The 27962-nt window shown below is 39.4% G+C and overlaps 1 protein-coding gene across 1 annotated transcript in view; it reads right to left on the reverse strand.

Annotated features, from left to right (window-relative positions):
• The window catches only part of LOC131684601 (neuropeptides capa receptor-like), a 329157-nt gene that overhangs the window by 250406 nt on the left and 50789 nt on the right, over nt 1–27962 (reverse strand). The window contains exon 2 of the mRNA XM_058967615.1: nt 16730–17291. The gene's annotated coding sequence lies outside the window, so the exon portion shown is untranslated. The remainder of the gene's footprint in view (nt 1–16729; nt 17292–27962) is intronic.

Genomic DNA, 27962 nt, shown 5'->3' on the forward strand with positions numbered 1-27962 from the left:
TGCACGCTAAGGCAACTTGCAAACGACGGGGTGGTTTCTGTTACAGGGCCTAAAGCTGCCGTCTTGCAAGGACTATTACAAAATACCTTGGACAATTTGTCTGCTTGGGCTCTTCAGCTGGGTATCGAGTTCTCCACGGAGTCTTTTCTAGGAAGCGTGAGCCGGCGCAGCTCCAGCTTCTATTAATGGGTGTAACGATATTGTCCATGATTGAGTACGGGTGTTTCTGTTTCCGCTCCGCTGCGAACATACACTTCATCAAACTGGAGAGAATCCAGTTTCGTTGCTTGCGCATTGCCTTGGTTTGCATACATTCGACCCAAACGATGAGGCTCAAAGTGCTGGCGGGCGTTCTACCGCTGAAAAATCGATTTTGGGAACTTTCATATCGATTACTCATCCGATGCGACATCTTGAACCCGTTGGTGATTGAAAACTTCGAGAGGCTCGTCGAGCTTAATTCACAAACCCGATTTATGACCTTATACTTCGACTACATGGGACAGAGCATCAATCCTCCTTCGTATAATTCAAACCACATCTGTCTCCTAGATGCTTCTGATTCTACTGTATTCTTCGACACATCAATGCAGGAAGAGATTCGTGGAATCCCGGACCATATGCGGCCGCAAGTGATCCCCAATATATTTTATAATACATTCCGAGAAATCGACTGCGACAAAATGTTTTACACCGACGGATCAAATCTCGATGGGTCCACTGGCTTCGGTATCTTCAATGAAAATGTCTCCGCTTCATTCAAGCTCAATGATCCTGCTTCAGTTTACGTCGTCAAATCAGCTGCTATTCAGTATACCCTTGGGATCATTGACACATTGCCCACAGATCACTACTTCATCATTTCGGATAGTCTCAGCTCTATCGAGGCTCTTCGTGCGGTGAAGCCTAAAAAGCAATTCCCGTATTTTCTGGGGAAGATACAGGAGTCTCTGCGCAAGTTATCTGAAAAATCTTACCAGATTACCTTTGTTTGGGTCCCCTCTCATTGCTCTATTCCGGGCAATGAAAAGGCCAACTCTTTAGCAAAGGTGGGCGCATTAGATGTTGACATATACGAAAGACCAATCTGCCCCGACGATTTTTTTAGTATGTGTCGTCAGAGGACACTCAACAGTTGGCAAACCTCGTGGAGCAATGGGGAACTTGGACGATGGCTACATTCGAATATTCCAAAGGTATCAACGAAGCCTTGGTTCAGGGGAATGGATGTGGGTTGAGATTTCATAAGTCTAATGTCCCGGCTTATGTCTTGGGCTTGCAGAGAGTAGTCTGTGCGCTTGTGACGAGGGCTACCACGATATCGAGCACGTTGTCTGGGTGTGCGCCGGGTATTGTGACGCCAGGTCTCAGTTAAAGGATTCCCTTCGGGCTCGAGGTAGACCGTCCAATGTCCCAGTTCGTGATATTATGGCAAATCGAGATCTCCCATATATGTCCCTCAGTTACATTTTTATCAAAACGATAAATATCCTAATTTAGCCGATCTCCTTTATTCTCGTTTTTAGAAGTTCCCTGTCCTGCCTGGTGGAGCCGACCAACATCAGAGTTCCACTATGTTACTGCCGTCGTCCTTACTACGCCTGCATAAAAAGAATTGAAAGCAAGAGCAGGTCGCTGGTCTTGAAGGATTCCCCGCTTGTCTGACGAATTCCACCCGTCAACCCGTTCCTGGACATCTTAGTAATCTGAGGCTCAAACTCATGCCGCTGATCTTCCGTTTGCCTGAAAGTTGCAAGTTTTGTTCTTCCCCTGCCATCATGTCCGCCTACTCTCCGCTGTCCCTGATACAACTGCTGCTGCTGTTACAAAAAACAAACTTGTATTCTATTCCTAGTTTTAAGATAGCTTTAAACTTTCTTGTATATTGATCTGTATTCCTAGTCATAAGATAGCTGTAATTTTTTTCTTGAAAAAAAAAACTATTGTTCAATCTTGTGTATCGAATCGTATTTTTAGTATTAAGATAGTAATAAAAAAATGTTCCTTTCAATATTAAAAAGATTGTTCATTGTAGCCTTAGTAAATTTAAGATATTCAAAATGTTAAAAAAAAACAATTTAGAACCGCCAAACTAACGCATTTGTGCCTAATAAATAAACGAACTGAATAAATAAAATTATGGATAGTGGTAATATAAGGTTTAATTGTTTTTGCTAAATATGATGATTTTTTGTTTTTTAAATATCTATCATTGACCTCCAATAAAAACATTTCATTAAATATTATTTAATAAGTAGTGTAGTAGTCACGAGTTACTAATCGTTTTCTTGAAATAGTTCACAAAGAAATTATTATATTATTCATGTACTTGTGAACTGATTCATGATTCCTAGTATAATAGTCACGATTTACCATTATTGCTCATGGAATAGTTCATGAAATCATAAAATATTCTGCATGTATTCGTGAACGAATTCATGATTCCTAGTACAATAGTCACGTCTTATCGTTCGTACTCGTTAAATAGTGCCCAAAATCGTGAAATATTATTCATGGATTCGTAGTCCATGATTCCTAGTACATGATTTACGTCTATTATTATTCGTGGAATCATTTTTGCAGTTTTTCATGAGTTGTCCAGATGCTAGCGACCAGTATGAGCAGTGGATATAAGAAAACCATTAGGACATCGAACATCGTTATTCATTTGATAAAGTTCAGAGTGATGTCTGGACAGAAAACGAAAATTGCGCTGAGCACAATAAATCGTGTTCGTGACATAGTTCACAGAACAAGATACCGTAAATCAGTGACACTTTTATTGTATTATTAATATTATCACGTTACTCCGAGCAAAAAAAAACAATTGTAACCAAAAAATAACCGATTACGATGAGGTGATGAGCAATTACGAATACCATGAAAATACTGCTGACATCGCTGAACATGAGTCACTTTACTCCACGTGTTAAATTCGATAGTAAGCTCTAGAATAAAATAAGGTGAATCGAAATTTCAAAAATCATGACAAATCCTGAGATCATGAACATAGGCATAAATCTCTACACGCGAGGAAAATATCAAGATAACGTGAATAGGAATTATGAAAATCATGACAAAGTTCCCGAAATCATGAACATAAATCGCATTACTTTTGATGAAAATATTAAAAATGACTAAGATCCTGCAATCATGAACATGAATCACTACTGATGACTAAAATATAACAAATACGTGAACAGAAATTTCGTAAATTGGGACTAATATCCTGAAATCATGAACATAAACCCCGCTAGTCTGACAGAACAATCCGATGAGAAACTCATGAATAAAATAGTAGGTTAACGCGATGAGAAATCACAAAAATCGCAAATAAGCTCCTGAAATCATAAACATAGTTTAGCCGCCGGCGGTGTATTCCGAAACTATGACCAAGAATCATAATAAAAACTAAACATGTTCAGGGAACAACAACAGTAACCCAACCAAATATTAGAATGAAATACCATGTATATTAGAGTGGCTCGCGGTTGTATGAGAAAACTTCAAAATGATTTAAACTAGCGGGCACAGCACTTTTTGAGTTCCTTTTGTGGTCCCAAATGCCTGTGCAAAATTTGGTAGCGATTGGTTGCTTCCCGGGTTTGCGCAATGCGTTCAAAGTTTGCATGGGATTTTATATGGGGGAATCAATTATTTTGCATTTACGTTAATAAAGATCGCTATTTCACTCATTATGAAAAACCAAGTTTATAAAACTATAGCTTAAACCTTGGTTAATAACTTTGTCGAAGACCGTAACTAGCTACGAGGTTTCAAAAAATAGTTATAACGATTTTAAAACTTATGATAAAATACAAATACAGAAATTGATTACTTTTTCCAACACTGCCGGTGCACCACCGACATCGACATTAAAAACTTGAATAAATGAGAATATATTCATCGCAGAGACTTAGTACCTTTGAATGAAATGTTCACAATGAATTGCTGAATATCATAGACGTACAGTGGCGTAGCCAGAAATTTGGTTTGGAGGGGGTTTTGATGAGAATCGTAAATTTTTTGAAAAAATGCTAAAATTTTATATGAGTTTGATAAATTATTGAAAACTCAAAAACATAAGTAGTCTAACAGATGTCATTCCAGTCTACAAACAAGAAGGATCAACATGGAACAGTTTTCAAACCTCTATAGATTATTTTCTTGTATAAAATGTCAATGAAGTCAAAAATTGCGATCTTTTAAAGTGGGATAAATGATCTAAAAAATTTTCAACGTTCAAGATCACCTAATATAATAATTCTAGACTTTGAAGGTTTGGCAACTTCGGGAAGTTATCAACATAAAACAGCGCCTGCTTTGATATAGAAATTTTACTGATTAATTCTCATAGAGGTAATTATGGTGAATTAATTTTTCAAAAATATTAAGAGACATTGTGCCTTCAGCAAAGTTTTTGATAATGTCATTTCAAACAATTTTGTTGAAAATATGAAGGCTACATGAATTCAACATATAGGGATTTAAATGGACTGGGCCTGCTATATTTCGCCTTAGTGAAGAAAAATTTAGGTGAAAACTATTTTTTTCTGCGCTACGGATAAAATTGTTTGAAACAATAATTGCGAGTTGAGAACACAAAACCTATAACTAAATTATGGATGGATGGAACTGAAACTTGCGTTTCGACTTCATCTCATCAGAATCCGACACTAACTTGGTGGGCGGACTAAGCCAGCGCCGAATTGATGCTAGCTCCTGAAAATGGAATAACTCTTTGTGTTTTTGAGTCCTTTTAATCCCTGGGAATTATTTGTTTTAAATCCAGTTCACTTATTTTTTTTGTAAGCTTCAAAGGCACCTTGAACGCAATGTGAATTTATTATTTAATTACTGCAGAAGTGATTTATCAAATACAGTAATTTCAGAATAGCTTGTTGTAAAGGTTTTCTACTACTATATTTCGATACTCTGAATATGTGGGATATTAATGTCTTTGACAAAGTTGTTTGAAATAGCACTTTCGAAAACTTTGCTGGAGACATTAAGTCTCGACTCAAATTTGCTTGAAGAGTAATTCTTCTCTATAATTACTTCTAGGAGGATTAACCGTCAAAATTATTCTATCAGCAGATGAACAGTTTTACGTTTTGAAATTCTTCAATGTTACTTAACATCGAAATTTGGCAGTTTCGAATGAATGTGATCGTGACTGTTAAAAAATTTATCGAGCATTAATTTTACTTTTCTTCATTAGTCAACCTCACAACTTGCAGTACTAGTACGTAGCACACAAAATTTTAGTACGCCATTCATTGCATCCTGCTAAGAGGCTAGTCATATAGTTGATAATACAACAAAAATCCAATGCTCATAAAACCGATCCTGACCTGCTAGAGACAAAATTACATCAGCTTTCAACTAGTTTCTGAAATGTTATTCTTGTTGTTAACTATATTGAATTGTTGTCTAAACTCTACACAATCTAAAAACATACATTTTCAGCAAATGTTGAAATGTATGCAAGTTTTCGGTAAACAAGCTTATGTTTTATATGCAATCAACCTATTCAAATTTAGATTCACATTCGAAAAATTGTCTCTAATCCATATTTTGAAGCATCTTTCCAAAAATGAGCTCATAATAATTCAGACAGTTATTTTATTTTATATTGAAGTAATTTGACAACTATGGGATTTTTGCTAAGAGATAAGTTACAAGATCCCCTTCCCACAATTTTCCAAAAGTTCTCATGACGCTTTAAACACAGTTCTCAATGTAGTGATCAGAGAATATTTTTCCAAAAATATTTTGTGGAATATTAAATTAAATTCGTCAGTATCAATTATTTTTTTCAATCCAATTAATTTTGGTTTGGGGGGGGGGGTTTAACCCCCAAACCCCCCCCCCTGGCTACGCCACTGTAGACGTAGTCAGAAAATGAAAAGAAGAAGGGGGGCATGTGTACTCCCCAGTCCCTGTTTAGATTGTTTTGTGTAAGACAAAGAATCATTACGTCCTTGTAAATGTCAACAACTGAACTTTTTTAATATTTTGATAGACCCAAATATGAATCATACTACAATCTTTGTTGTGGGAAATAACATTTACAATATTTAGAATTTACACCTACAAATTTATGTGCTGTTTTTGCTTGGGGCAAAAACTAACTCAGTTCTGGAAATCGCGTTGGGTTCTAACCTGAAGTATATTTCTGGCTCGTCAACATCACCTCTGTTTTGCGTGAACCTAACTCAATTTCGTTAAAAAACGCTTGTTTGAAATAACTATCCTCGTTCCTAGATTCTCAAACGAAAACGTCAGTAGAAACAATTCCGAGACTTCAAGGAATCTAAGGATATGCGATTTTGACAAAATTCTGACTCTGAACGGCTAAGAAATAGGGTTTTAAAATATTTAAAACTTATAAACCGCTGTACCATTTTAAATGAGATAACAGTAGAGACCTTAAATAGTAGCACTCAAACGTAAGATTAATTTTTAATTCGGCGGTTTAAACCTGCGTTGAAGAAGTGCTGCTTATGTTATACTACACTATCTAAACAGGAAACTGGGGAGTTCACAAGCCACACCCCCTCTTGTTTTCATTTTCTGACTACGTCTATGTTATTCAGCAATTCATTCTGAAAATTTCATTCAAGGTACCAAGTCTCTGCGATGAATATATCCTCATTTATTCAAGTTTAAAGTATCGGTGTCGTGGTGTACTGACAGTGTTGGAAGAAATAATTAATTTCTGCATTTGGATTGAACCATAGGTTTTAAAATCGTTACAACTATTTTTTGAAAACTCGTAGCTAGTTACCGTCTTCGAAAAAGTTGTTAACCAAGATTTGAATTATCGTTTTAGGAAGCTGGTTTTTCATATTGAGTGAAATGGCGATCTTTATTAACGTAAATGCAAAATAATTGATTTCCCCATATAAAATCCCATACAAACTTTGAACGCAATGCTCAAACCCGAGAAGCAACCGACCGCTCCCAAACTTTGCACAGGCATTTGGGACCACAAAAGGAACTCAAAAAGTGCTGTGCTGAAAAATGTCATTTTCGAGCCACTCTAATGTATATATTCGAAGCGAACTGGTTTTTTGGAAACATAAATAGTTTTATGAATACGAGGTTTATTAACTTGGTCACGGTTTTCGTAAATCTTTCAGTTCACGAAATCATGATCTTGGATTCACGAATTTATGAACGGATTTTTTTCCGTGTTGGTTTCATCATCAGATATGCTAACGTTTGTAAATGACACGTGGGATTACAAGAAGCTAGCGGATTGCGAAAGTATCATATCACACTGTAACGATGTAAGATTACCCAATTTACGACAGTACGAACAAATATGCTAGCAGTTACGAAATTTAGTGGTCCAGCTGTCAGTTTTCAAAGTAAATTCATACTCCAGTGCAGACTGATAGTATAATTCCGGGGTCCTGCTCCTAGCCCAGTGTGCCCATGGCTAAAGACGGTATTAAAGTTTATGTAGGTCATTCCTAGACCTAGCAGTTAAGTGTCGTTATAGTGTAGGGATTAGATATGCATTCTTAGTGAATATATGATTATCAGTTCAGATCAGTTCAGTTGATTCCACTAGCAATTTATTTTCCAGTGATGCTTAGTTCGGTTCCCATTCATATACGAGAGTTATTTATAGCTGCAGAAAATTGGCGCAAAATAAAACGCTTCAATGATGTGGTTAAGGATGTTGATGGCAAATGACAATGGCAGTGTAGCAAAGGGTATCTTAGCTCATCTTACTCAAAGCAGATATATTGTCGGTCCAATTAAGCGTGATTACGCAACTTCCATGATTTCGCTCGTCTATTGCTTCATAATATAAGTATCCATTTTCCATACTAAATGAATAATGTTATTTCACAGTAAAGTTATATTCGCAAAAATGTCTACGGTGCAACGGAAACCGGGAAATATTCGTTCTGCTGCAATAGTTGATGAGATTTCTGATTTTGAACTAAATACACCACTTATTAGCTACATTGTAACCAAACAAGCCGTAATTTGGTAACTTACTCAACGTTTATCAAAGAGCGGATGTGTCACAATGCTACAAATTACTAATTGCATTGGTGAATGTGCCCGACCAAGATCCAGGATGCCTCAGTTCAAATTGAAGCAAATTTTCCCGGTTGCTCTACCAACTACAATTATTTCAGCTCGAAAATTATCCGATTTATAATAAACCCCTAATTGCAAATAGTTCCGAAATCACTTTCTTCTAACCAAGTTATGCGCAAAAGTTACGCCAGACAGTACCCACCGTCCAACTAGCAAGTGGAACAGAAAGTGTACGCTGTCAAACTTGGAATAATTTGATTATCTCGTCGTTACGGTCCCACTGCTGCTCCCAAGACTCTTGAAGTTAAAGACAAATTCCGGGTTTGCCCAGGCGGAAGTTCTGATGGCTGCAAACAGCACCGCGGCAATGAAAGACTAATTCATTCATTACCCGCCATATGATAGACACCGGACTGGGACTAGAACTGGAGTGGTGAAATTCGCTACGGAAGCGTTGATGGGACACCACACCGCACCGGGGGCCACGAATTGAATTATAATCAGTTATCCAACTTCGGATGATGCTGTTGCTGCTGACTAACTGTGTCTGATGGTACGAACGATGCGCAGGAAGCCGGAAGTGAGAAAGGTTGCCCCCGGGTACGAGTTAGAAATGCCAACTAGTTAGGACTGGTAGTGCCACGGCGACGACCGACGAAGCGGCTATCAAGTTCAAGCTACATGCAAGCGGAAGGAAAATTCAAAAGAACCACCCCCGAGCGTCAGTGACATTCCTTGATTCACAAGGTTAAGGATAGGTTGAGCACTATTTAACTTTCAAAACATTCATAAAACCATTTGGGTCGGAAATGCGGTTCTCATGTTTTATACAATGGTTTACGTACGTATTAAAAGGACAAATTTGATTTATGTTTGGAAACCTTAACTAGAGTTAATTACGAGTTTCTGCTAAGCAATCTAGTGGGTATAACAAAAACGTTGAATCGCTTCAGGACCCGAATGTTTCTGTGATTTTATTTCTGTTTTTATTAGGCATTAGGAAATAAAATCAGCGGAACCGTCAACTAATGCTGTCAATTCCAGATGCTTATATAGAAATGCAAAGTGACTGATACCAAGACAATCGAACCGAAAACACTGGTTTTAATCAATTAAAGACGTGCGTAGCCATTTTTATTAGAAAGTGGGGGGGGGGGGTGCTAACAGCTGAGGTACTTTCAGTTATGTCAAGTCTTTATTATAAGTTTGATTTTTGGGTGAAATTTTGATACTAGAAAATTTGTTGTACTTAGTTATTGAAATTCACGTTGTTGAATTTATTTGCCTTAATGGTTTCTTGAAAAAAGAAACCTAATTTTTGAAACACTCACACAAAAATTTCTCACGCTCTACAGTGTTAAATAATCAACACGCCATACGATTTTTTAAGTTATATTTTTTGAACTTTTGAAGTTTATAAAATTGAACATTTTTCAATAACTCGAAGACTATTCGTTGATAAATGACTGGGCAATGCGTAATATAGACCCGGTGGTTCGCCACAGTGGTTCTAAGCCTCTTGTCCAGTAACTCCTATCCCTACCTCCTCGCGGTGCCAGCTGGGGTACGAGTAACCATAGGAAAGATCGGGTAACCAACCCCGGTGGGACCATGGTCGTATGCTGACAGGGAAGTGGCGCTCCTCTTTTCGGAGGGTGAGTACATCCGAGCGTCTGTTTCCCATGTTAGAGGCGGCTCAAAACAGCGTCTGTTCTCCATGTTAGGGGCGGCTGATGCATCGTCGTCGTGTCAGCGTGGGACTCTAAACAGAGCTGACACAATGGTCCTCCTGCGAGACAGGGGGTTGGGGAAGGCCCAACAAGCCGCGCTGGAAGACTAACCGTTACGAACAATACAGAAGAAAATACGAATCGGAACAATCGGCAAAGACCCACGCGATGAAATAAGGACTACGATTGGAAACTCGGAGCATGGAACTGCAGATCACTTTGCTTTCCAGCTTTCGACAGGATAATCTACGACGAACTCCAACCACGCAACTTTGAAGTCGTAGCACTGCTGGAAGTTTTTTTGACAGCTCAGTTCCCTGTGTCGTAAAAAGTATGGAAAAGCGGGCATCGGGCGGGTAACTGTGGCACCACCAACGAGCTGGGAACCGGCTTTGTAGTGCTGGGTAGGATGCGTCAACGCGTGATTGGATGGAGTCCGATCAACGTAAGAATGTGTAAGTTGAGGATAAAAGGCCGTTTCTTCAACTACAGCATCATCAATGTACACTGCCCACACGATGGGAGACTCGACGACGAAAAAGAAACGGAGGAGGTGTACGACGGCTGTTCGCAACTAGACGTGAAAATCGTCATCGGTGATATGAACGCTCAGGTAGGCAGGCAGGTAACGATAACGGCCAACGATGCGTGAACTTCGCAACCTCCCGTGGCATGGTAGTCCGAAGTACCTTCTTCCCTCGCAAAGATATCCACAAAACCACCTGGAGATCACCTTATCAACGCACCGAACACCAAATCAATCACATTCTAATCGACGGGCGATTCTTTTCTGATATCATTATCGTTCGTACCTACCGCAGTGCGAATATAGTTTCGGACCATTTGCAGTATGCATGCGCTCAAAACTCTCGACGGTGTACAACACTCGTCGTAGTCGGACACCAAGGCCCAACATCGCGCAACTTCGGGACGCCGGGGTTGCCAAAGACTACGTACAGCGGCTGGAAGCAGCACTACCCACGGAAAACAGCTGTGCGCAGCTACTCTTAAAGATGGCTGGAGAGATATCCGTTCCGCCATAGGAAGTACTGCTATAGCGGCACTAGGTACAGCGATTCCGATTAGAGGAAACGACTGTTTCGATGACGAATGTAAGCAGTTAATGTAAGAGAAGACTGCAGCGCAAGCGAGGATGCTGCAGCACGGAACGAGACAGAATGTGGAGCGATACACTCAGAAAGGCGAGATGATCTTCGAGCTGAATAAGGATCCTTCCTTCAAGAGCTTGACCTACCGGGAGCTCGTTGTTAGATTCGAAGCGAATATGGGAGCCCTTTCGCAGGAAGCCGCAGTGCAAGGGACTAGACGAGATAACAACCGTAGGAGAATTGAGAGGTGCGCTGATCTAATAGTGCAAACTAAGTGTACCGGCGACTATCCGGATTAGGAAATCGTATTAAGGCACTGAAACGATGACGATTCGACTACAGGTGCCAACAAGCATGCGGAGACCGGTAAGATAAAAGTCAGATGCTCGGTGTGCTCGCTGAGAGTCGCACTGCAAATTTAGGTGCTTGGACCTCGAACATCAGGTGAGGAACTGCTAGGGTCTGAACAGGTCTGCACTATGTAAAAAATGCGGAGAAAAGAGGCACGTTGCTAGTGACAGCACAAAGCAACCAAGGTGCATGATCAGCAAACCAGAGGACGGAAGCGACCCAGCTTAATCTCAATCCCGATAACGGTGACTGGATGGTGGATAGTGCAGGGATGACGGAAATCCAAGTGAAGGGCGGTTTCTGTATCCAAGAGGTGGTGAATAGCATACACGAAGGCTTCGTGATCGCCAGGATCAATGGCGTATTCGTATGCTCCCCCACGGTGGATACTGTCAGAGGAAACTTTAACGCTTGGGCCGTGGACTTGGACAGCAGACTAATGAACGTAAGAAGTTATAGCTTATTGGAAGCCCTGGCGAAGCTGGATGTAAAACTTTACAACGAAGGTTTCGCTAGCACATTACGTAAAGACGGTTGGGAATCTACCATCTACATAACATTCTGTAGTCCTTTGCTGATGAATAACATGAATTGGCGAGTTAGTGAGCAATACATACATTGCGACCACCAAACAATCCACAACACCATTAGTCGGCGGAATTGTATTGTAACGCGGAGAGTGAAGTGGGGATAGCGGAAGTGGAAAATAAAGGACTTCGACATAGATCTTTTTGTGGAAACACTTCGTGCTAACAGCCTCACTCCAATTCCGAGTACCGATGAGCTGTCGGAAACAGTAGCGAGGGCGTGTGACGTATCAATGTCGAGGAAAATGGAACCGAGGTACTACCGGCGTCCAGCGACCAGAGTTAAAAATATTCAAATTCATTGAATGAAAATTGATCATATTCTGCCGCATTCGTTTTCAATATTCAGTGACGCAGCTGAAAACGTCAAACGAACAAAACGCCCATTCATCCATGCAGATTTTCATTCGTCTCCGATTATTACACGAAGCGATCGTGCAGCAACGAATCAATCGCATCAAAGTAGGCCCTGGCACAATGTAAGCGATGATGATTGTTGTTTCATATGCTTTATCGGCATTTGAAAACATTTTCCTAGATAATTAGTGAAATGAATATATTGTACGATATTCAACTGAATGAATAAGGATGGATATTTGATTGAATATTTTTTCTATTCACCGCGAGTTGTGTCAGGTTCATTTTCAGCCGTCAAAAAAGAGCTTCGATTATTTTTAACTCTGCCAGCGACCTGGTGGATCGAAAAGCTCAGCATCCTCCAAACTGAAAAGTATCGTGAAGGGTCTTTTCCCGATGCACGACCCAACCTCATGACCACCTACACCGTACGTTGATGCAGACGATGTAAATGCAGGTGACAACCAAGATTCCAACGACGAGCTCCTTATAGTGGCAAAACTCGAAGCGAAGAAAACTCCCGGAGTGGACGATTTCCCAAATGTGATACTGAAGACCGCGATCCTGGCGTTTCCGGACATGTTCAGGATAGTCCTACAGAAATGCCTGGACGAAGGCTACTTACCGGATATATGGAAGATCCAGAAGCTGGTGTTGCTGCCAAACCCATGGAAACCCCCAAGAGATCCAGCATCGTATCGGCCTATATGCCTGCTGAATACTCTTGGTAAACTTCTGGAAAGAGTCATCCTTAATAGGTTTACGACTTACGCTGATAGTGAGAACGGACTATCGCAGAGGCGATTCGGGTTCCGGAAAGTAATATTGACGGTGGGCGCCATCCGTACAGTCATGGAGAGCGCGGAGAAAACATCGAAACAAAAGAGAAGCAGTGATCGCTACTGCGCCGTGGTCACGATCGACGTGAAGAACCCGTTCAACAGTGCCAGCTGCAGGGCTATCACAGTAGCATTGAACATTGCTGGTTCCGGACTATCTGTGCAAGGTGCTGAAAAGAACATGGGGAAAACGTCGATTAGAGTCACGGCGGGAGTACCTAAGGGCTCCATACTCGGCCCAACGCTCTGGAATATAATGTACAACGAAGATAACTCGTGTTGTTTGTACGCTAGAACTGTTATTCTCTTTTGTTGTTGTTTATCGCTTGATTTACTTGTGAAAATTGTGTCTAGTGGCCGCAAAAATAGCTCTATCGTCTCAACATTGATCGATTGATTGAAATCATCTTTTATATCTTTGATTTCGGTTGCAAGATACCATTAAAACGAATAATTATTTACATCGAGATACGCAATCCGTGCTTTGAGTTGACTACCATTGTTCATAGGATTGATCGAGCAGAAAATGGAATGTAAGAAGTGCTGTTTGTCTATTGACGCTAACACCGATTTGTATGCAGTGTGTGAAGGAAGATGTGGTGACAGATTTCACGCAGTGTGTGTTGAGCTCACAGCAGACCAAATTAGTTCATTCTCAAATAATCTAATTTGGCTTTGTGATGACTGTGTCGGCATTTTCTTCAAAATACGCGATAGAATGGAGTTGCCAACGAAGCCAACAACTGCTGTGGAACATGAAATATTAACGATTAAAAAGCAGATCAATAAAATCTTTAGTACGCTGTCAATGCTTGTTCCGGGCGAATCAGCTGGAAAAAGCCAATCAACTCCCGTTTCATCACCCGTATTACAAACTAACATGCGTTCGAGTATACAGCAAACAGTAGCTGCGACAACTTCTGAATCGCTCCAGTCATTACCGTCCACCAGTTCCTCGACAGAAAGTGATAAGAAATTTGCACTTTTCCTATCCAATGTTGACAGCAATGTGTCTGAAAATGAAATTTCCTTAATGGTTTCCCATTCTCTCGGTATTAGCAGTATCAGCGATATCGAAACGACTAAACTCGTCCCAAAATGGATGAACTGCAATTCGATTGATTATGCGTCGTTCAAAGTCGTTTTGCTCGACCGGTGGAAAACTCGCGCTTTGCAGCCGTCATCGTGGCCTCGTGGATTAAAATTCCGAGAATTCGTTCGTAGAGAAACTTGGAAACCCGTGATTGATGGATAAATTTGTTTGATTTGTTTTGTTATTTAAATGTACCGATGTAGTTCGACATGTTATTGTTATTGATGATGTCATTTTAAATTATAATGTTATATGATTTTTTGATACTCTGTACTATTTTAGTTATAAGCGTTCAATTAGACCCAAAAGGTCCGTTGGAATAATAAATAAATACAGAAGTTAAATACAGAAGTGTTAACACTGGAACTACCCAGGGGAATTGAGATCGTCGGCTTTACAGATGATGTTGTCCTGACGATAACGGGCGAGACCCTTGAGTAGGTGGAGGTGTAGACGGCAGAGACAGTAGGATCGTGGATATCTGGATGGCTGACATAAAGTTTCAGCTGGCTCACCACAAGACTGAGGTAGTGCCGGTCTGTAACTGTAAAAATCCAGCGTATCGAGATCAGCGTCGGGGGACAATCCATCCCATAGATACGTGCGCTGAAGCATCTGGTTGTGATGGTCGACAATCGGTTAAATTTCAACAGCCAGATTAAAATGGCGTACCGGCCTGGGCTGCTGTGCTGAACTCAAAGCGGAACCAAACGAAGCTGACAAGCACGTTTCGCCATATTGCTGTTCGTGTCGCGAGTGCGTACAGAACGATATCTTCGGTGGCGGTATGCGTAATTGCCGGGATGATTCCCATCTACATCAATCTGGCTGAGGACGTGAAATACTATGAGAGGAGGAGTACATGAAATACAAGAAGACTGATCAGAGCGGACTCGTTGGCTAAGTGACAGTGGGAATGAGACAACGCGAAGAAAGGAAGGTGGACCCATCGACTCATTCCAAATGTGTGGGGGTGCATTTCCATTTGACGCGGTTTTTATCTGGGCACGCATGCTTCCGGGAGTAGCTGTATCGGTTGGGGTATGCTTCGTCACCTTTTTTCCCGAAATTCGTGGACGCACAAGGAACATCGGAACACGTGGTCTTCGAATGCCCTAGGTTCGAAGAAGCTCGTGCTAGATCGAGTAGATCGGGACGAAGCGGGGGAGCTAAATGGCTCACGGAAACGAGCACTCGGTATTGGGAGAAATCTACCACAGTGGAACTTATAGTAGAATAGATTCACAGCCGTAGATTATCCGACTAAAACGTGACAAAAATGGGATCTAATGGCTCACGAAACAAACACCTATACTGAAATAAATTCCGCTGCCGGCAAACTCTTAGTCGGAGTAGGGTAGCTCATCGCCGGATAATATCCGAGTAGATCTCGATAAAGCTGGGAGCTAAATGGCTCAAGGAAGCAGGTATCAGTGTCGGTATCCTACGTCGGAGAACTATCGGTCGGTGTAGGGTGAGTTTACTGTCGGGACTATCCGAGTAGATCGTGATAAGGCCGGGAGCTGAATGACTCGCGGGAACAAAAACTAAATGATTCATGGAATCAGCATCTAAACGGCTCACCGGACTAGAGCTAAATGGCCACGTAATAGATGGAGATAAGAAAAAAGAGAAGAATCGAGAGTTAAATAAAAGCTCAAAGGTCGACTCGTTTCATGAACCAAGTGAGGCTCCGAGATAAAGCAGAAGAAAGAGGAGCGATGAAAGTGTAACGTCACCCCCACGAAGTAATACCTTGATAGAGTTCCGTAGGGAAGAAGTGCGAGTAAAGAGTGTTTTAGTGCTTAGGCAAGAACGTGAGTCGTGAGTCCCACAAAGTGCCAATACACTATAGGCAAGGCTTTTGCAGTTTTTTAAACCTTACTTTAAAAAAAAACATTCACCCACAGGTATTTTCCGATCTCGACGAACTGAGTCGAATGGTATATGAGACATAGCTCTCCGGGCCTCGGTTATAAAGTTGAAGTTCGGAGCAATTGGATAACCTTTATATATGAGAAAGACTAAAAATGTTTACGCCAATACCCCTCACCTCCCCTCTACGACTAAAGAATCCCCCGCTCTCAACGATAACCAAATAATAACCATCTCCATGGTGGAAGTAATGCATATGTCAAATTTTATCAGAATCGAACTTGTTGTTTAGAAGTAGTTAGCGACCATGCATACATTGATTGCTAAATAAATCGATAATACAACCCATTTGTCACTCATATATAACCTATAAATATGATAAAATAATCATTCCTATATCTCCAGAGCATCTAATAGGCTAAAAATATGCTCATCACCCTACGACGATAATACAAAAATACATTACAAATTTTGCCTAAAAGTACATCATTAAAATACTTATTGATAATCCCAACAAATGAGAGCGACTAGTATAAAACTGGATTATAAGAAATTTACATTTATTCAATTTGTCCATTGAGAACATTCCACCTCGTCACTCAAGCCTATCCAAACGACCGTGAATAATCCTGAACCCACTCATTCGTCGCTGTCAGAAGGATCACAACTTCTACACGCTTGAACACTTTCCGGTCTAGTCAAACGCCTTGCTTGCCATAATTACCGTGCTTATTCCCGATGACTGGCTCAAAATGGCACACTTGAGAGCTTGAGCTCTAGCTCCGTTCAGGTGACCATTGCTGGCTGACACTTTGTCGCTACTCGAGAAAAGACGATAAGAAGCATATCCAATGTTTCTCTTTCTTGTTAAGTCTTTTTTTTCTTTCTTCTTGCACAAAACTGTACTTTTCACTTCCGCACGAACACTCCTAGGTGAAAACTTTAGCACACAAAAAAAAACGATTTAAATCATCACCACAAACCGGCTAAACAAGGAAAAGAGCGACACAACGCAATCGCCTTTACTTTCATTTCCATTCCCACTTACTACTGAGCCGCACTTTTGGTCGAGTTTGGTCTGAAAACTGCAATTAAAATATTCTAGAGCATTTGTGCTTCCGGTTGCATTCGTTGTGCTGTGCCTGGTACCAGCTGTGTTTGTGTTCGCGCTTCCTTTCATTCCATAAAGGTAAACCGTTTGTACTTGAGCAATTTCCTCAGCTTTGTGCCGCTTGGTGAACGCAGATTTTTCCGCTGCTTTTCCCGTATCCAATGAAACTCAATATCTGTAAAGTAACGGGTGGAAAAAAGAAAATTATGATGAATTGCTGTGCATATAATTGGATATTGAAGCTCTATAATGGTTTAAAGAGTTCAAAGGATGTCCACCTGGCTGCAGCCGCGATTTCCCATCGTGCCAGGTAGTTTTGCACCGCAGAAGGCGATACATAGGAGGTCATAATTAAAAGTTTTAATTGCACTTTAGAAACAACAATTTAAAAACATATTCTAAACTTTTGTTTTTATTATTGCCAAGTGTACAGTACCTGGTCATGTACCCGAGCAGAACGACATAATAGAAAGCTATCATATTTATATCTCATGTTTTTCTTTTTTATTCAGTTCGTGTATTGAACACGGTACATGCGCTAGCATTGAAATGCCGGGGTGCGACAACCTTGATAATTTCTCAAAACTTATACTACAATTTGATATTCTTAGTTGGCTATCCAAGTTCTTTTTCTCGAACAACTTCCGGATACACAGATCAAAATGGTGAGTGAAGCGAAAGTAATTTTGTGGAAAAAAATTCCTTAGAGGCACATTTTTTCACATTACACACTCACCAAAAAGTCCTGAAATAAGGTATTGGCACTTACTTCAACATTCAAATAAATGAATTATTTGTTCCAGATACAGAAAAGAACTGCAATCGGTCGATACGTGTTCTGGTCGGAGGCTGCGTTTTCTGCTTTTTGGATGGTGATGATACTCATTTGTTACCAATCAAGAAACGGCGTCTCTTGGTAGAGTCCGGCAGATTCTTCAACAAGTTGAATTTGTTACATGATAAGAGAACAAGTGATAACCCCACCATCGAAAAAAGTGTTTTGTGAGAGGACGTGACGCCGTAGAACTTCTGTGCTAGGGCCCTTTTTTATTTTTTTTTTTATTTTAGGGAGTCTTTCAAATTCCTTATTTGCACAAGAAAGCTCAATGTAAAACAATGGAATTAAGGGGCTACACCACTGTAGAACACGAAAAATAGGCATATTCCAGGAATTTTTCTAGACATAATGAAGAAGTGAATCGAGATCTTGTCAAATGTGCATTAAAGTACTAGTTCTGATGTTTAATGTTTTTTTGTCGCACATTTTTGCTACAATGGCCACTGGCTAGATTTGGCCAAAGCGTAACTAGACTATCATCGGACTTAATTAAGGCTGAAAACCGTCAGTTATGGCATTCCCTTTTAACGCTTCCAAATTCGTAGTTTTATATGTCACAAAAAAAACTTTTCTTGTTACAGGAACAGATCACTTGCCAAACCATAATTCAACTTAAATCTACCAGGAAACTTACGGCGAGCAGCTGCCTTGTAGAATTTTACCTATAGGATAATATTACACGAGGTACGAGTACGAGGGAAATTGCTAGCAGGGCAGACCGGGGCTAGTTGGCGGTGTTTTCAGTTTTCGTTTTTTATCGCTTTGATGTAGGTAGATTTTTTTTTAAGATTTTTGCAAAATAGAACACGTGGCCTGAAAGGGCAGACTTATGGCAACATCTCTGAATTTTATTAAAATGCTTGATGCATTGTCCCCATTTTCAGAGACAAAAATATGTGACGCGGAAATCCCACATCAAATTGCAACTCATGCTAAAAACTCCGTTCAAAATTACCCTGTTCAAACGTTCAGACAGTAAAATATAACCCATTAGTAAGATTTTGCTATATTCATTTCACTCAACTTCAATACCATAACCGTACGATCGCACCTTACGCTTAACTCCACTCAAGCGTATGTACAACATCTGGCTGCAGCTTCTTCTGTACGGAAACCCACTTTTTCTTCATGTCTTCCTCAGATTTGACCTGCTTGGGATGCTTCCGTAGTGCCTGCTTCATAATAGCCCGGTATTTTTCGATGGGCCTTAGTACCGTTGGGGGAGGGGGGGGGGGGGGGGGTCTATGAGTGCGAAATGACCCCGTTTGCTTCGTACCACTTCAGAACAACATTTGAGTAGTGACACTAAGCTAGACTCCGCCAGAATAACGTAGGGCCCTCGTGTCGCTTCTGTAGACACTCCTTGAGGAAAATCTCTCCGCTTCGCTTACAGTCCCGGTAGCCATGAACAGCGCACTCCGTTTGTCACATGAACAGTTCGCTTGCCAAATAATGCATTCTTTGGTAAACTTTGAAAGTTTCTGCTTCCTTACTACCTCCGGAATATCAAACTGGTGCTGGGCAGCGAAGAACAGTAGCCCCGGAAGCCCGCCTTCACGTTAGTGTCATCATTCGTGTTGAGACAATGAGGCTTCGTCAGCATCTGGGTGTACAATTACCGGGCCCGTGACTTTCACACCGTACTTTGCCGTTCGTACCGATTTGGAGCCTTCTGTACTTTTACTTATGCAGTCTCTCCCGGCTCTTGGCATTGTGATTCTGCCGCATTTATCCTTCCGTTAGATGCACAGAGTTGTAGTAACGTGTAGCACACAACTCACCGTTGACTGTGTGATTCCGAGTTATTTCATAGTAGCATCCTACGAAGAAGCTTGTCCACTTCGTACTGCTAAAACGACTAGGGGAACCCCGTGGTGGAGAGCTGAGATTGAAAGAATGAAGAAGGATATGAGAAGAGCTTGGAACCTGCATCAGCTTGATGATTCCAGGGCTTTCAGGTCAGTTTGTAGTGCATATAAGAGATGTCTTAGATCTTCAAAGCGAGCTGGCTGGCAAAACCTATGCACTAATGTCTCTAGCGAGGCTAGCAGATTAAATAAAATTCTCTCGAAATCGAAAGATTCTCAGATGAACTCCTTATGAACCAGAGATGGTGTATATGTGACAGACGAAAAAGATGTTCTTAATTGTCTCTTCGACACACACTTTCCAGGTTGTATCGATCCGGAGCTGAACAATGTTTACAGATCTCATTCTGGTGATTCGGACTCGTGGGTGTTAGCACGCACATTGGTTACCACTGAATAGGTCAAGTGGGCAGTTGACAGCTTTGCTCCATACAAATCACCCGGAAAAGATGGAATACTTTCCGCGCTACTGCAAAAGGGATTTGATATTCTCAAACATGTCTTGAAAAAGATTATGCTTTCCAGTCTTGCTACCGGGTAGGGTAAATGTACTATAATTCGCCCCCCTAAAACATTTGTTTGCGGAAAAACTTTAAATTTCAACAATTTTGAATTGCTCTAACTAATTTTATTTTATCATTCTCATCACGTATCATATAGCATCCAATAATCTTGAATAAAAGTGATTTAAAACATTAAATTAACGAAAAAATTACAATATTCTAAATCAAGATGTGTTTCAATTTTCGTCCCCCTAAATTTAATCTTCGCCCCCCTCTTGCTCTATTCTTCGCCCCCGTGCGCCCACGCACAATTTCACGACTTCTATCATGCTACAATATCACAGAATTGGTAATAGTGAAAAGATTAGACAAATCCAGATTATATTTTCAAAAACTATCAAACAAATAATACGTTAACTTACAAGCTCTTGTATTTATAGTCTTGTTATGTTGTGTTGTGTTGCGAAACGAGCGAGAAGCACTCCAAGTCCGTTCGTTCGCTAGCGTGTACGAATAGCACTGCCCATGATCGCATATTTGTCCCGTCTTCTATGGGATTTCTTATCTTTATGGGACTGATTTGCGATCATGAGTAGAGCATGCCTAGCGCTCTTCATCGTTCGCGCCCGGATGAAGCAAAATCTCGAGCGGGAATGCTCGCGAGAAACCCAAGCTTTCATCTAGTATGTAGGGCATATCCAGGAAGTTTTCTCGCAAAGTCTCGTGTGCTTTGTTATCTCGCAAGCGTGAAATGCGTTCAAGAGCACACGCGAGTGTGGATGCACAAAGAGCATGGACTACTAAGAGTGTTCTCGATATTTCGCGCGAACAAGAAAGGCGATGTACGCGCCAACGAACGAGAATAGCAACGTGCAAAAACGAACAAACCATTCGTTAACTAAATAGCATTACTAGAAAAATACTCTAGATGCTAGAAAAATCAAGACACCCCAAGGCTTCTCACCACATTTTCGTAACTGCACAGGATTAAAAATTTATTTGCTTCCGGTTTTGCAGCAGATGCAATGGATACATAAATTAATATGTCAAGCATGTGTTTTAAAAATCATTTTGGAATTATCAACTGATATTCTTTATGTAAATCATGAATGAAACAGATATATTTTTTGGTAGTTGACTTGGAGCAACAATTTCAATTTCTTTCAAATATTTCGAATATGCCCAAAATGACTACAGATGTTCACTTAAATTAAAAGGATATATGTGTAGATACAAAAATCGAAACAACAACTATTCTTTTGTCTTTCTTATCGTTATACGCAAAACTACTCCATGTGCAATGGAATACCCAATACACATGAGACAATTATACGTAGAGCGGCAGTATAAGTTCTTAAGAATGTTTTTCCAAATTATTATAAATATCCAAGCAGTAGAACCAACATTATAGTGTATTTCAATATTCCCTAATGAGGTCCCGGGTATATACTAGAAACTTTGCACGTGATTATCTCGAAATCATGTTTTTCCAAACATGTCTTTGCTGTGACTACGATTGCCGAAAATGTTTTCAACCGATGTCAAATTTCTTTTTTTAAATTGTTTGTAATTTAACTGTCGTGTCCTTGAATGATTCCATTTTTTCGTCAAAATTTTCATATCAATGTAATGAATTTCTTAAAAAAAATCTCAGTGATGATAGAAAAATAGTGGATTTTTTGGAAAAATCGTCCCCGTTGGCAAAAATAAAAAAAAATTACAATGCATAGTTCAAAGACACCACAAGTGCCTGTACTTATGATTTTTTTGTTTTTATGTTTTCAATTGAGCTGTTATACAACAATCGTAGTCACGGCAAATCTCTTAGAGAAAACGCGCTTTTGTGGAAATGGTTATAACTTCGACAATTAGGGTGGATGTACCAATAATCGAATACTCAAGGAAAATTTGCTAAAAATCGATGAATAGATCTATTGGCAATGTTAATACATTAAACGAAAGCTATCAATCCCTACTTCATAGGAAAAATATAAAGATTGTTTAGTAACCAATTTATGTATTCACAACCGCTTGTACTACTATAGGAACACATGTACCAATAGTGGTGCAATCGCTAATATCTGGTCCTATTGTTGTCTTATGGGACTCGCAACTATAGGTACACTATGTCAACTATAGGTGCAAGGGAGCACCTATTCAAAATTCAAAGAACATCAATTTTTTAAAAGTTTTTTGAGCAAATTTCAAGGATACCAGTTTTATTGTGTGATTTTAGTGCGATGAATCAATAAAAAATATTTTTTGATGGTTGGTACCTTAGTTAGGCGTATAACCCACTACTGAAACTATTGGTGCACCTCAACTATAGGAGCACCCACCCTATTAATATTTATTCATGTTCACAAGTGGATTTTGCAAAATAGACATTGTACTACGCTAGACGTATATTAAGTATTCGATATAAATATGGCTACATACCTTCATAAAATTTCAAATTTTTTCCTTTCGTCCTGCACCTCAATATATATAACCCCTCAATCACTGACAGAAACTCCGTTGTATTTGTTTTCAATAAGGCTTTCCAAACGAATTAATTTTTGGCTTGTTTCTCTATAAACTATGAAAAAATGAATGGAGAGGTTGTATTTTGATAGGTTTTGCCTTCCTTACACTGATAATATAAATTCGTAAATATAATTAAATCGATCATACAATACACGAATTCATTCGTCGTTTTCTGCAACGAAGTATTTTCGTGCATTCTAAATAGTAGGTTTCGTTCATTTCATGAACAAGAATGGCCGCTTGGTGAACGAAATCTTTCGTAAATTTTACACGTTTAATGTATACTGCACAAATGTTATCGTTGATAACTATATTATTTTTCGTGAATGAAACGAAATGTTTTGTTTATTTTAATAAACGTGTGTGTATATTACGAACGATTTAGTTGGTCGCACGAAATAATTTCGTTTATCTTAGAAAAGTGTTCGTATTTATTATCCTCTTATTGGTTTCAGTCGATCTTTTGGGATCGATGTTTGACAACATAGATTTTTTTTATTTAAAAAAATCGATGTGGCCAAATCGATTTTATTGTGGTACGAAGAAATGCCCGCTTGATGAACGAAAGTTTTCGTAAATTTTACTTATTTAGTTTACATTGCACGAATGTAATCGTTGATAACGACATTATTTTTCGTGAACGAAACGAAATGTTTCATGTATTTTAATAAACGTTTATGTATATTACAAACGATTTCGTTTGTCACATACGAAGGATCAATGTTTGACAGCACCGATGTTTTATTAATTAAAAAGATCGATCTGGCAAATTCGATTCTATTTCAACCTGCTCATCATTATTAAGTACTAGAAAGATTGTGGTGTGAAGAAATGGACGCTTGATGAAGAACAGTTTTAGTAACTTTTACATATCTAGTGTACATGGCACGAATGTTATCGTTGATAACGACATTATTTTTCGTGAATGAAATGTAATCATTCGTTTATTTCAATAAATGTGTGTGTATATTATGAACGACTTCGTTGGTTGCACGAATTCATTTCGTTCATCTTAGAAAAGTTTATTGTCTTTATTGTCTTCTTATTTTTTCATTCGATCTTTTGGGATCAATGTTTGACAACACCGATTTTTTTAGTTAAAAGAACAGCTCTGGCATAATCGATTTTATTGTGATATGAAGAAATGGTCGCTTGATGAACGAAAGTTTTCGTGAATTTTACTTATTTAGTGTACATTGCACGAATGTTGTCGTTGAAAACGACATTAATTTTCGTAAATGAAACGAAATGTTTTGTTTATTTTAATAAACGTCTATGTATATTACGAACAATCCCGTTGGTCGCACGAATTAATTTCGTTCATCTAAGAGAAGTTTTCGTATTTAATAGCATATTCTTTTGACATAGCTCCGGTAGAGAAAAACTCAAAATTATTCATACAAAACCATCGAACAGTTTGCGATGGCTCAACTGAATCCGTACTGCTCCAGATTCTGGATCAACTAGAAGCGGAAGAGGTTTAGAAAATCTTCCTGAAACCGGCGGACACGGATACGGCTACTAAATAGTCAGACAGAGATTGTCGTGATCATCAACAATTATATGACGTATAGCAACAATGACTCCATATTGAAGCTCTGTTGACGTTGACGGTTCGACGAATGGTGCTCGTAAATATTATAAAGATATTCGTATATAGCAGCGAACAATTCGTTTGCCGAACGAATCTGTTTCGTAATAAGCCAACGAAAGTCGTTTCGTGGTTTTTACGAAAAACTCGTAACAAAAAATAAATGTGTTTCAATAGAACTACGAACGATTCATTATATGTACGAAAAATTCGTATATTTTATTAAAATTATCTGTACGAAACTAATGCATAGCGATTTACGAATATATTCTATCAGTGTACAGAGAAAACCTATAAACCTGCTCGGTGCTGTTTAGAATCCGAATATCATGAGAATATATTCGTAAAACACCAAACATTACGTTTGTAAAAGGTTTTCTAATTATTATTGATATAGTTTAATTGAATTGTTAATAACATATTTTAGAAATCGAAAACAACTGCGCGGGATTCAAAGATAAATTGCAGAATCTGACTGTCTTCACTGCAACTGAGTAGGTAGAGAGCAGACTTGGGGCGCTCTTATCCAGTATAAAAAAGAGGTACTTTCATAGTTACCAAGTAGTTTATCCGTTTTTACTCGGTTTAGAGATGTTGACTTTAGAAAGAGTGAATAGCTCTGTAAATAGCGAAAAGCGAAGCGAAAACAGGTTATGATATTTTAGAAATTTGTCTATTTCAGCCGTCTATATTACTTTCTAGAACATCAAAAATCGCTTGAAGCTCCATAAGAGAAGTTGTGGTGAAAAAACTGTTTTAGAGGGTCTTTCATAAACAAATCCCTGTATCTCGAAAACTAAAAGTTTCCGAAAGAAATCTTCCTGGTAAGTTTTTCTGCAACTTTATTGAAGTGAGTATTTTTCTATCTGAATTATTGAAGAAAATAAATTTCGTAACTCACTATTAAGAAGATTAGTCAACGATCCGATGTGATTGAAAGAAGGATCGGAGAAATTTCCTCAAAGACATCACATAGCTACAATCAATAGTCTACTTTGTGACAACTGTGGAACGGGGCGAAGATAGAAACCCACACGAAGAAAAGAAGGCTATATGGGATTTCGCCAGGGGCGAAGATTAGAATTGAGTTTCATCTTGCGTTAATTTTCGCCACTTTTTAAAATTGTTCAAACTTAATTAAATAAAGGTAATAATCGCGGATGTGCGTTGACATGTATTCCTGCAATGCTCAAAAACATTACTATCGAAAATTCTAACGCTTACTCACAAAATTTATATAACTTTCCCCGCGATAAAAAATTGTCACCATTTTTAGTTTTCAGGAAAATAAGTGGTCTACAGGTATTACTTTATTTACGATTAAAAGTACGTTATGAAATATTTTTGTTTAAATTAAGGCAGTTTGCACATTTTATTCGTCTTAGTTTGTTTTTCAATAATAGTCGAAAGCGGAGGTCCAGATCGTAAAGCAGATAGAATTATTTGTAATTGTTCTACAAGAGGGGCGAAAATTAGGGAGGGGCGAAGAATAATACTTCTACCCTATATTCCGAAAGTATGGCGAGAAATAACTGATTTATTCCCAAAGGGGGGCGCTCAAGCTACGGAGAAGCTAAGAGTTTTAGACCTATCAGCCTAAGTTCTTTTCTTATGGAAGCTTTGGAACGGATAATCGATCATCACATTCAGAACGTTAGTTTAGTTGAATATCCACTGCACAAAATGCAACATGCATATCATTGTTTTAAATCCACTATCCCTCTGCTTCACGATGTTGTTTACAACATTGAGAAAGCCTTTTCGCTCAAGCAATCTAGCTTGAGTGTATTCCTTGATATTGAGGGTTCTTTTGACAATGTGTCCATCCAGTCCACTCTGGAAGCGACACGCGCGGTCATGGGACATCTGCATGTATCTCGGGTTGGATGAACGTAATGCTTAGTAACCGCATTCTTTGCTCGTCACTGCGACAGGCTGAATTACGGAAGTTGAGTATTTGCGGTTGTCCTCAGGGTAGCGTTCTGTCACCTTTGTTATCGAACTTAGTAGCTGACGGCTTGTTGAAGAAACTCAATGAGCTTGGATTTCCAACCTACGGGTTTGCTGACGATTACCAAATACTAATTACTGGATTTTGCATCGGAACAATCTTTGACTTAATGCAACAGGCATTAAGAGCCGTCGAACAGTGGTGTCGACAAGTTAAACTATCAGTTAACCCAAGCAAAACTTCAATGGTTCTTTTCACGAAGAAGCGAATAACAACCGGGGTTCGTCCCTTGCAGTTCTTTGATTCTGAGCTACTGTGTGCAGATCAAGTCAAATACGTTGGAGTCATATTGGATTCCAAACTGGATTGGTCTGCTCACATTGAGTTCAGAGTCAAAAAAGCGTGCATGGTGTTCGGGCAGTGCAGATGAACGTTTGGAAAGACCTGGTGTCTCAAACCTAAATACATCTATTGGATTTACACGACAATTGTATGTCCAATACTGTCATGCGGATGCCTTGTGTGGTGGCAGAGGGGAGAGGTGATGACAGCCTAGTCAAAACTAAACCATCTGCAAAGAATGGCGCTCATGGCGTTAACTGGTGCTTTCACCACAACTTCGACTACTGCTCTTGAGACACTTCTAAATATCAAACCATTACACATACACCTCAAACAAGAAGCACCATCCTGTGCATACAGACTGCAGGTTACTGGGAATGTTGATCTTGCTACACCCAAAACGCGAACCGTATGAATTACATGCAAATAAGCATGATTCTAATGAGAATTTTGCATTGTAACTGGTATAATGCATATAAAGCGATATTGGTCCGGAACAAAAATGCACTAAGGCGATTACACCACAGAAACTTACACAAACCCACAGTTGGGAATGTATTAGTGAATTCAACGATATCAGAGTATTAGTATTGAAATGACTCCGCACTAATACACATGTAAAAGACATCTCCACTCGGATACATGTGCGCTCTGAAAATACTAATACACGCTCAAGGAACAGTTTCCATTTCGCCTTTCTACTGATCACATGCTGCATATTGGAGAGAACAATTTATAGCATCATCAAATTGGTGGGGTGTGGGTGATGATTTTGTTTTGATAATATGTTGAGCTTTCGGCGTTCTCTAAACCCTAAATTTACCAGCGATATGTGACTTCTAGCCACTAGATAGGTTCATAAATAATGATTAATGATTATTTAAGCGCACTATACGCAGGAGAAAGTTAGCTATATGGGATCATTGGGTTTACAAGTTAATTCAACATTTGTCGGATAGAAGCCGTCCGCCAATCATTTCTGGCATTCCTCATATTAACAGTACATTCAGGTGATATCATATCGGTATTTCGCAGTAAAAATATCTAAGTTTAAAGTATCATAAACTATAAGGGCAGTGATGACATGGTTTTGCACTTTTGAGCAGCAGTGGCAGTTACTCATTTCAGTTTGTATTATTTCCCGAACATGCGAATCCAGCACATCATCGCACTGGGCAACGATCATCGCAAATTAATCTGAGCACAAATCATTTTCTTCCACTCTTC

The sequence above is a fragment of the Topomyia yanbarensis genome, chromosome 2, assembly GCF_030247195.1.
Source record: "Topomyia yanbarensis strain Yona2022 chromosome 2, ASM3024719v1, whole genome shotgun sequence".
NCBI classification, from domain to species: Eukaryota; Metazoa; Arthropoda; class Insecta; order Diptera; family Culicidae; genus Topomyia; species Topomyia yanbarensis.